Source organism: Pleurodeles waltl, chromosome 10 (assembly GCF_031143425.1).
Source record: "Pleurodeles waltl isolate 20211129_DDA chromosome 10, aPleWal1.hap1.20221129, whole genome shotgun sequence".
Classification (NCBI taxonomy): domain Eukaryota; kingdom Metazoa; phylum Chordata; class Amphibia; order Caudata; family Salamandridae; genus Pleurodeles; species Pleurodeles waltl.
In genome coordinates this window covers 590,547,734-590,559,571 of record NC_090449.1, presented here as the reverse complement: position 1 = coordinate 590,559,571, position 11,838 = coordinate 590,547,734, and positions in this window count along the sequence as shown.

Here is an 11,838-nt window from a genome sequence, read left to right as displayed (position 1 = left end):
TTTGGCGGATTCTTATCACGACCTGGTTACTACTTTATTACATGCTCTCTGGTTCGCCCTGTTTTGTACTCTTTGGGGAGGACTTGGAAAGTTTTGATATTCTACTGCTTGTTGCCACTGCGGGTGCCATTTTGGGGCTGGTGGCATGCTAGGGGCTGGAGTGCACCCGGGGCATAGAATTTAATGAAGAAGGAAGTGCAATCAATACATTAATATATAACTTTAATATTTTAATGTATAACATAAAAAATGTGAGTAACATTTAATTTTAAATATAAATAAATGCTTACATAAACATACATACATAAATACATATGTATAATATATAACTTATTATAATATATTTTACATTATATATACATATAGCATAAACATTACAATAAAAAACACATTTACAAAAAATATCAATATATATATATATATGTCTATATATATATATATATATAAATATATATATATATATATATATAGACATATATATATAATATGAATAATATAACATGTATCAAACAATCAAATAATAATAGTACATGCATTGAAATAATATTTTAAAAACAAATAAAGTCTGGGAATAATCGATATACCATTCCAATCCCAGTCTATGCAACAGTAGGGAAGTGTTGAAGTTCGGAGGGGTAAATTAACTATTCCCACTATACTCTGTGCAACAGTAGTGAAAGCATTGGTCTCAAAAGGGGTAAAAATTACTATTCCCTCTCCAGTCTATGCAACAGTAGGGAAAGATTTTGACTCCAGAGGGGTAACATTTTCCATTCCCTCTCCGGTCTATGCAACAGTAGGGAAAGCATTGGACTTCAGTGGGGTAAAATTTACTGTTCCCACTCCAGTCTGTGCAACTGTCGGGAAAGCATTGGACTTTGGAGGGGTAACATTTACTATTCCCACTCCAGTCTATGCAACAGCAGGGAAAGTGTTGGAATTCAGAGGGGTAAAATGTACAATTTCCACTCCAGTCTGTACAACAGCAGAAAAGCGTTGGACTTTGGAGGGGTTAAGTTTACTATTTCCACTCCAATCTCTGCAACAGTAGGGAACGTGTTGGACTTCAGAGTGGTTCAATTTAATATGCTCACTCCAGTCTATTGAATAGTAGGGAAAGTACTTAACTTCAAACAAAACATATTTTTATTAAACTTATTAGTTGACCAGAAATGTAAAAATTGCATAAGGACATTATATATATGTAAAATTAAAAAGCAATTGAACAATTTACATGATTATTAACAACTGTAATAATGTATTATATATTTTTTATATTAATTTAGTATTTAATTAAATTCCCACATTATAGTCCCACAAACCTAACAGTCCACATTTGAAATATAACTCAAATAAATTAGAATAGAATAATTAACATATATAATAATCAATTAAATAATTATTAATAAATGAATAATTCATTGCTAATAATTATTACTCAATAACATCCCAGCATATTCCCCTACAAACACAACAGCCCATACCTAGTATATTATTTAAAAATATATAATTATTAAACAATATGCATAGTTAACAATCAATAAAATAGTTAATAATACATTAATAATTAAGTAATTATTACATAATTAACTACCCACCCTACCCCCCCTAAAACCCAACAATCGGCAACCAGTATGGAACTTAAAAAATAAAATACTTACACAATTTACATAATTAATAATCAATTAAGCATTTATTAATAATTTAATAATTATTAACTAATTATTACCTATCTGACTACCCAACCCATACCCTTAAAAACCCTGCGGCCCACACATAATATATAACAAAAAAATATAATAAGTACACAATTTACATAATAAACAACTAAATAATTAATAACAAATTAATAATTAAGGTTAATTCATTATATTTAATCAACTTCCCATCCTGTACTCCTACAAATCTCACAATCCGCTATGACACTATAAATTACTACTAAAAATAAAATCAAAAATTATAAATCTCTTAAAATTGAAAACTATATTCACAAATATTGTCAACAATTATACAAATAACATTTAACATATAACATTCATAGATGAACTAAAGCACAATTAATGAACAACAATATTTATTAGAGATATATTATAGAAAACGATAGTAACAACACCGATACTCTTTAAAACAATATTACTTACCTAAAAAAATCTATATTTCTGTCACCGATACGTCTGCATCACAATGTTTTTGCATCACAATATTTTTTTCTGATATTTCTATATCTTAATAATTAAAATTCAATATTTTGTCCAAACACCAATGTGTCGGTTCCAAGATGCAGCAAGGCTGCAATGTGACCACCTGCGTCTTCCGTGAGGATCCCATCAATGGGGCTTGTGTATGCCAAGTTATGCACCGGGGATGCAGCAAGTAGGCAGGGCAATGCAAGGCTCTGATGCAGAGTCTGGCATCATTATCGAAGTTGCCGTTGATGAGCGATGTGAAGGCCTGCACCGAGGATGCATCCCCCAGCTGCAGTTCCGATGGGCTCTTATGCATTGCGGGTCTTTACAATGGGTTCATTCTATGCAGCAGCAGGGATGCATCAATTATACCCTAGTTTTCTCTGTGCACCAGAGGATATGTGTTAGTTCCTCTAGATCCACAGAGGCTAGCAAAGCACCTAAAGCCAACTTTTAAGGGTCTATGACTGGGACAGCACCACGTGGCAGGGTAGGCTCACAGATGGCAGTGCCTAGGTGCAGGAGCAAGGTTGTTTAAGCCTGCCATATCCCTGAGGCATCAGATCAGGAGGACAGCCAACTAGCCCTTGGGATCAATCTGGGTTCTTGGTTCAAGAGATGCAGGTCCAGTCCTTCTCAGTCAGGCAGGAGGGTAGCAGGTAAGCGCAGCAGGGCAGCAGTCCTTCAGAGCAGCAGTTCAATAGTGGCAGTTCTTTCAGTAGCTCAGCAGTCCTTCTTCCTACCAGAGTATGCACAGGTCCAGAAGTGTACTGAAGCGGTGGTGTCTGAAGTCCATTCTCTAAACACAGCTGTGCCTTTTGAAGTGGTGAGAAAAGCTTCTAGAGGCATGCCTTTGAAGTGCACAACTTCCCAGAATAGAGGGTCTTATACAATGGCCCTTAAGACCTTCTATAGGCATCAGAGGGAGGTGTGCAGGAGCTTTCCGGTGCTAAGAATTGGCATGTCAAGCAATTCTGCTAAAGAGATTTTTAAAACTTTGAATTCATTTATTTAGCCTTACACCTGCACCTGCTTTTCAGTGATTATGGGCCAGATGTACCAAAGGATTTGACTCATTCTGTGTCTATGGGAAAAAGCTTTTGTACATATGGCCCTATGTGATTATCTCACTAGTCATTTTTCAAAGAAGATTAGCAAAATATGAAGATTTTGCCCCCAAAAATTCTTTAGCTGATAATGTAGAATATCACTCCCCTTCTCCGGATGCCCCATGTCAACTGGGAATTTTTTATGTGATTACCTCTGAAGAGGTACATGAGACTATACATGAAGTTAAGTTGGGGTCCCAAAAGGATCCCTGCCCAGCGCATATATTTGCTTCCTTGTCATCTTTATTGGTGCCTCATCTTACAGATTTGTTTGGTCTGTCTTTGGAAATGGCCAAGGTGCCTGAAGTCTGTAAGCCAATGTCTGTCTTCCCTATTCAAATAAACATACAGCAGATCCTACTAATTTTGCTAATTTCTGCCCAATTTCGCTTCTTACATTTCCCAGCAGAATCATGAAGGAACTGATCAATAGACACCTCCCACAATATTGAAAGAACAATCATGTCTTAGATCCCCTGCATTCTGTGTTCAGAGAAACCTATAGCATGGAAAAAGGTCTCCTGGCTGCCACTGTCTCTATCAGGATCAATATAGATGTAGGCAGATCAGAGACGCTAATTCTACTTGATCTTTCTGCTGTCATCGAAACTATGTCACATACAGTTCTCATTAACAGACAGTATGACATCAGAGTTCATGAGAAAGCGTTAGCCTGGCTGAGGGATTTTATTAAGGGCAGTGCCCAAGTAGTCTCTAACCGTCCTTTTAAATCAAGGATTTGTGGGGTTCCCCAGGGGTTGTCACTGAATCCCCATGGTCTTTAACATTTACATGGTTATGACTCTAAACATCATTAAACACTAATTATCAAAAATGTTTTCACACAACATTTTCACATTTTTGGATATTTCAACAACGCCGAAACACTCCCATCCCAAACACCTTTGGGAGGACATAAAAGGGTAATTATCCCTGTACCAGCAAGTGAACCAGGAGAAGTAGTACATTCTATCATGTTTTTGTTGGAAAAAGTATATGGAGGAATTTGTCCAGCCCTGAAGGTCAACTCATCAGTCGGAACAACTCACTTCAAAATTAATTATTTACAGAAGGGGATTCTATTGGTTCTGCAGGAAGAACGCATGATAACAATAGAGCTACAGAATACCTATCTCCATACCCTGATTGCTCAGGACCATTAAAATATGTTGCAGGTTCATTGTAGAGAGCAATAACTAACAGTTTCATATCCTTCCAATAGGGATCAAATCAGTGTCCAGGGTGATGGCTCCCTAGGACATTGTGATGCACAAGAAGGGACCAATGTTGCATCCCTGGTTGGTTGACTCGCTGATCCATTCTCCTTCACTGTCTTAAATCATTTGTGATAGAAACTAGGAGCCTCATTACGAAGCTGGCACTCACAAGATTGCCAGCCTTGCAGTGGCAGTGAGTCTGCCACAGCTCTGACAGTCTCACCTCGCCACATTATGAGTTTGGCATTTCAACAGCCATTCGACTGCTATCTCTGCCAGGATCCTAGATCCCGGCAGAGTCACAGCAGTCCTGGTTGCAATCAGCCAGGGCAGCACTGAACTCATCACCACTCTGCTGGTGGTTTCACTATGAAAAGGCTGGTGGAGAACAAGTACAGGGGGCCATCAGGGGCCCCTGCACTGCCCATGGCATGGGCAGTGCAGTGGACCCCCTGCCAGCACCCTCAGAATGCACACTGTCTGCTTTGTCTGCAGACAGTGCACATTCCGAGGCTGCTGGACAGCCACCTCTGTGCTAGGAGGTAGCACCCGGAGGCTTTTAGGGAACCGGGTGCTATCTCGTAGCACTGCTCCCGCAGGCTAGACATGGCGGGAATGCTTTATTTCAAGGTTTCTGCCTGTCAGCCAGGTCAGACCGGCAGAAACCTTGTAGTGGGGGGGCACCACATTCATGGCGGTGGCATCCTCCCTGACAGTTTGGCAGTCCCACATGGGGACCACAAAATTCTTAATGAACCCCTAGGTTTTGAAAGTTTTACAAAAGCTTGTTTTTTAAAGATTGGAATAAAATCTCAAATGAACCATTCTCAGAAGGTAGAAATAATGGGAGTTTGAACCTGCATAAAGGTAATGCTTCCAGAGAAAATGATTCAGAAGGTCAAAGAGAACATTCTACCACTGATGATGCAAACCCAGCAAATGGTAACATGGCTGCAAGTTCAGTTGGGCATCATGGGTATATTGAAGGTGGTTCTCTGGTCAAGGTTTCAGTTAGGTGTTCTGATAAATTACATTTTATTGAAGTGGGTCCAGTCTCTCAGAATTTCAAACAGATGATCGTGTTGTCCCCAGGCATCACATAGGGTTGGTACTAGTAGCTGGATTTCTCTAGTCTGAGGAATTGTGTTCCTCTTGCCCCATGGAAAGGACATAGTAAAGGGAGACTAGGGTCATGGATGGAAGACCAGATGATCCAGTGCAGATGGACTTGATAACTTTGGAGATGATACTTTCATTATCATCAACACAAGCTTTATTCGATCAACAGACCATCAAAGCGATACAAACAATAAATATCATCTTAAAATATAAAATAATACAATTCCATTCTATAACCGGTGTTTAACAATAATAAAAGAAAACAGTTGCCCAGTCTGTAAATCCCATCTAATCTTCCTTAAGATTCATTGCTTACATAAAGGTTACATACGCGCCATGCTGCCACTAAAAACTTGCTAACAGCATAAATTAAAACATTAGGGCAGTGGCTTTTTAAAGCCCTCAAAGCTAAAACACATTTCCTTATTTTCATTTCCCAACAAATTTTACGGATCCATTTGGACTTAGGGGATGAATATGCAGGGCAAAAATACATAAAATGTTCGACTGTTTCAGGGGTAATACCACATGCAGGACATATATTGGTTGTGGCATTTGGTCCCCATCTACTCGTCAAGGTCTTCAATGGCAGTGTCCCAAAACGAAATCTAGCATATACTCCTTTGCCTAGTATATCAGGTATTATATCTAGGTATGGTTCAAACTGTGGGTACCATTTAAAATCAATAAAAAGATTGGTTAAGCGGCCATGGGATTTGCGGCTCATATAGTCATTTTGTACATAGGACCAATATGCACACTTCAATACTTTGGTATGAGATTTCCCAGGTTTGTAGGGGTTCTCCCAGAAATGTCCTAAACCCTAGGTACAGAGCAAGCTAGATATGTGCTTAACCCATGGAATATTGGCAGAATTTGGGCACTTTAGCAATTCAAAAAGTAAGATCTTATATACAACTAATTCAGGAACAGTCCATAGCCTTACCCAGTATAGTAGGCATCTTAAAATAATTAAATCAGCTATCCGTTTTAATCCCAGGTCTAGGAACCATTGAATCAATGGGGTACTGGGAGGACACGCACATAGAGCCCTCGCAAAACTGTTCTCACCAGTGGTTAGTCTATTGCTGTCAAAGAAGCCCCATACCTCTGCACCATAGACAGCAGCTCCCTGTGCTCTGGACACATAGATCTTGATTGCTGGAGATGCAACTTTGGCCGTCGTACTCCTATAAAAGAGCAGTATGGATGCTGCACTATGCTGCAGAAGTCCAGCACTTTTGCTAACCTGTTCTTCCCAATGTAATTTGTCAGGGAGCCTCACACCCAAATAATCTTTAGAGCTAACCTTGTCCAAGGGATCGCCATCTAAGCTAATAATGCATTTGTTCCGTGGTCCAGAGCGAAGTACCATCAGTTTCGTTTTCCTAGAGTTCAACTCCAAACCATGATGCCGACAACTATAGATTAAATCTATCAACAAGAATTTGTAGACCCATAGGGGTCTTTGAAATGAGAAGTGAGTCATCTGCAAAGAAAAAAATAGGGATTTTCTGGGCATCCAAAGTGGGAGCGTCATTCTGGCATGCCATCAAAACCTGCACCACCTCATTGATAAAGAGAGAGAACAGGAGCGGTGCCAGCACGCAACCCTGGCGAACACCCCTATTTATGGGGATTTTGTCAGTCAATTCGCCTTGGTTGCCCCATCTCACTTGCGCATATGTGTCTTCATGCAGTTGCTTCAGTAATTGAATTATGCTAGCTGGAGTACCTATCCTATGTAACACTTACCATAACTTCTCTCTTGGGACCAAATCAAAAGCTGATCGCAAATCAACAAAAACAACATATAAGGGTTGTTTTGCAAGAACTACATATTTCCAGAATAACACGGCCAGCCTGAAAACCTGGCCCACTGTACTAATTCTAGGTCGAAACCCCGCCTGGAGGGGGGGAAAGAATCTGATGTTCCATGACCCAACTCGTTAGTCTACCTAAAAGTTGTTTAGCAAAGATTTTATGTGAATTATCTATGAGACTAATCGGTCTGTAATTTATTGGGAGATTTACGTTACCCTTTTTGTAGATAGAAATGATTTTGGCACCCTTCCATGTAATGGGAATCTGTCCCCCTTCAGAAATTTTGTTTGAGAGTGTAGTAATGTACCAGGTCCTTATAGCTGGCTCAGATCTATAGAGATCACCTGGAATTCCTTCTGGTCATGGAGCTTTACCAGGTTTTAAAGAATAAAGTGCATCAACGGTTTCTTCTATAGAAAAACAAATGTGGTCCTCAGGGTCATATAGACCCCCACCTATGGGGGCGATGGCAAGGTTCGCGTCTAACAAGGAAGGGGGATCTTGTCCCACATCATAAATATCAAGGACCACAGAAGTGTCAATTTTATCATAGAGGCGTGAAAAGCGTTCCACCCAACTTTCGGGTTGGATATGGTTTCTTAAGCTATTCCTACCCCCTTTCTCTCGTTTGGACAGCAATTCCTAGAACACCGCATTGTTGTTGGATTTCGTGGCGTCCAACAATTCCTGCCAAATGGAGTCTTCCCATAATCTCTTTGCTCGTAGAATAGTCTCCTTGTGAGCACATCTAGCTTGTTGTATTTCCCCCAGAGTCCTATTCATAATAGCTTTTTTTAACCCAGACTTAGCCCTGGAACATAATTCATCAAACCATCTGTTGTTTGCTGGGATCCCACCTCGCGGTCTTGCCCCAACCTTTTTGAAAAAAATACTTTGCAATTTTGCGACCATAATTTCATGTATGCAAAGAAGTGGAATATCCTTAGAATCGTGATCTTCATAAACTACCAAGTTATCTATAAACGTTTGATAAATCTTGCATAACAGATAGGGGTTTGACATCACCTTTGGCCACCCAACCTTCATAGATGAATTGTTCAAGATAGGAGAGGGAACCATTGTATATTGTATGTTCGAGGTTCTTCCAAAAGCATCCCCAGAAATGGAGAGTGGCAAGGGGTAGTGGTCACTCTCACATCTCAGGTCCACCCTCATATCTCTCAACAGGGGCCATAATCTCACACGCACTAGAAAATAATCAATAACACTTGTCATTGTGCCTCGTTTGAATGTAGGTGCAATGTTTAAATCGGAAGGCATATGACCGTTACAGGCCCTAAGGCCATACTTTAAACATTGGGAAGCCAACTGAACAGCCACTCGAGAGCGAGGACAAGGGCGATCGCTATTCAGCTGTGCAATCCCCCATAATTCATCCTCCTCCACTGTTAGACCACTAAGTAGAACGGATGGTTCAAAGGTGAAATTTACATCCCCAGCTATTATTAAATAAAATGTTTGTTGTAAGGTATCCAAGAAATCAGATAGCAAGGTTAAGGTCTGAGATTCTGATCCTCATGGGACGGATCGGGCATAAACATTAATAAAAATTACATTAAAACTCTGTTGGAACGAAATTTGCAGCTCCATCAAATCAACACAATCAAATTTTAAAATCTTGTGATCACATTGCAGTTTTTTGTTTAAAAGGATTAAAAGCCCCCCTTTTGCACGACCTGTCCCCTTTGCTGATGGTTGGGCAGGAATGTTAAAAGAAAGAAACCAATCTATATTAATTCTATCCTCAGCCTAAGTTTCTTGGAAGAGACATATATCCTGGGTGTTTATATGTGTAGACCAATCCGAATCATCCAATTTCCTCGCAAGGCCAGCTAGATTCCAAGTCATTATTGATAGGCCAATATTGTCTGGCTCAACTCCATATGTCTGGGGACTGACATACTCTGGAATCATCTCGTTCATAGTGGGCCCATCGGGACTATTCATATGTGGCTCCACTAGACTGTCCCTAGAAAATGCTTCCTGAGCTGTAAACAGTCATACAGATGTGGACTGCATGGACTCAACAGACTCCAAGGGATCCCTCCTAGTATTGTGGACCAAGTGACCATGTGCAGGAACCTGGCTTACATCATCTATTTCTGACACTAAGGTAATACCTCCCTTTTTTGGCCCCTTATACTGATGAGTACGTACATCAATAGCAATAAGTTGAACTACCAAGGTCTTGTTGAAAAACTCAATTGAAATTATGTCGTAGTTCAACCCCAAGGGGCTCCATCTCTTGACTTTGGAGATGTCCTTATGTATGACCGAAAGACAGTTCTGTCGGAAACGTAACCAATAGGTAACCTTGTTAATCGGGACTCATGGTCTTCAAAAACCCTGGCGACAACTTCGGAACATTGTTCAAAAAGAGAGTGTTATTCCCGGACTTGATACCTACATTTTTTGTCGACATAGCTGGCCCACTGGAGTCTCTATAAGAGGACGTATCACAAATGGAATCACAAAGAGAAGGGGGTACAGGTAACCTATTAACTTCAGAGGAGGTACGCCCGCCTTGCCTAGTGTATTGGCAATGGCTTTACACCTCCTAGATGTCTGACTGTTTAAGGGGGCAGAAGGGCGACCAGTATTGCCAGCACAATTCACCATAGAAACCCCATCCATAGAAATGTTATTGGAACCCAACTGCTCATTTGTGAGATTATCCACAGGGTGTATTTGATTAACCTCCGTGTCAGCAATATATATCCCTTTACTTTGGGGGTGGTTGGCTGATCCCCCATATACAGTAGGGGTGGATGGGATCGGATCAACCACCGCGATTCCTCCCTTTCCAACCACCTCTACCAATTGGCATGTGCATCCACATGGATATACCATTTTTCCCTGCAGAAATTTAGCTAGCTGCGATACCAGGTTCCTAACTTCGTACACTTCCTGCAGAATAAGGGACATATTAGCTTCAGTGACGGATTGCTCCGAATGGGTCGTGGTAATAGGAATAGGCGGAAGAATAGCACCCTCAATATCTGGCTAAACCGTAGGATGTTCATGAACCCTAGACAGATCACCCTCTTCAGCCAGGGGCCCAAACCGATTTCTACAGGGTATATTTGGAACCAGCCTTATCTCAGGGCTCAGTGGAAAAGGTATGCTTTCTACATCTTCTACATGGGATACCCCCTGTCTAGGCGAAAAGTTAGTAGCACTAACCACAGTTCCCTGAGGAGAAAGATGGATAGTATTGTTTATGTTTGATGGATTCCCTCCTCCATCAGTCTGGATAACAGAGTCAGAGGTTCTTGTTATTAAAAAAACTCTTGGATCTTCCTGGGTTGTGACAGAGCCTTCTTTGGGGGCTGGGCTCCATTGATATCCATTTCGCTATTCAAAACGGCCTCCACTTCCTCAAATAGCAGATCTATCTCGTCAAGTGATTTGGGGCCACATCCAATGGTCTTATTGGCTAGTTTCCTGGGACGCTTTTTCTGTTTTTTAGTGTCGTTCAGAGGTACAAGCAAATCGGCAGCCTTCCTCTTCCCCATAGATTCGGTAGTAATAAATGGCAACCCAGTGTATAATAAAAATACAGCTCTTACTTGTTGGCTGGATCTCCTGCAAAGAGATTAGGCTACGCGTGGCCTTGATCAGGCGATGACGGGCGAAGACGCTCAAGCCAAACCACCAATGTACCACTCCGTCTGCCAGGGCGGTAACAGCCGCCAGGCTAGAGACTACAGTCTCCACCCAGGCGCCCGTCACTGTCCCACACGCGTGATTATGAACCCACCTGCTGCCATGGTCTTCGTGGCTTCTCTACCACCATGAAAACCATGGCGGTAGGCACTATCAGTGAAAAGGAATCTCATCCTTGTTACTGATAGGGGTCTTCCCCCCTCCTCTTCCCCAGAGTCCTCCCCACTCCAGACCCCTGACATACACGCGCATTCACGCACCATCCTACACATGCATACGCACACTCATAGCCACATTCACCCACCCATGCATATATCCATTCACACACACACATCCACACACACTGACATACAATACACACATCCACACATGCAAACACATACCACACGCAACGCACACCCACATTCACACAAACACAAACATAGACACACACACCCCCCCACACACACAACACCCCCTCCCCTGTCGGAGCACCCGACTTACCTGATGTCAGGGGGTCCTCCTGCAGGATTCGGGAAGGGGCGCTGCTGCCAGCAGCAGTGTCCGCCAGCAGAACACAGCCAGGCCATATTATGGATCATGAGACGGTCTGTGGCGGTCTACCGGTGTGGCCCGGCTGCTAGCAGCAGCGCCACCATACCGCCGTCCGCCGCCATGACCGTGGCAAGAATTCTGTTATTCTTCTGGCGGAATTCC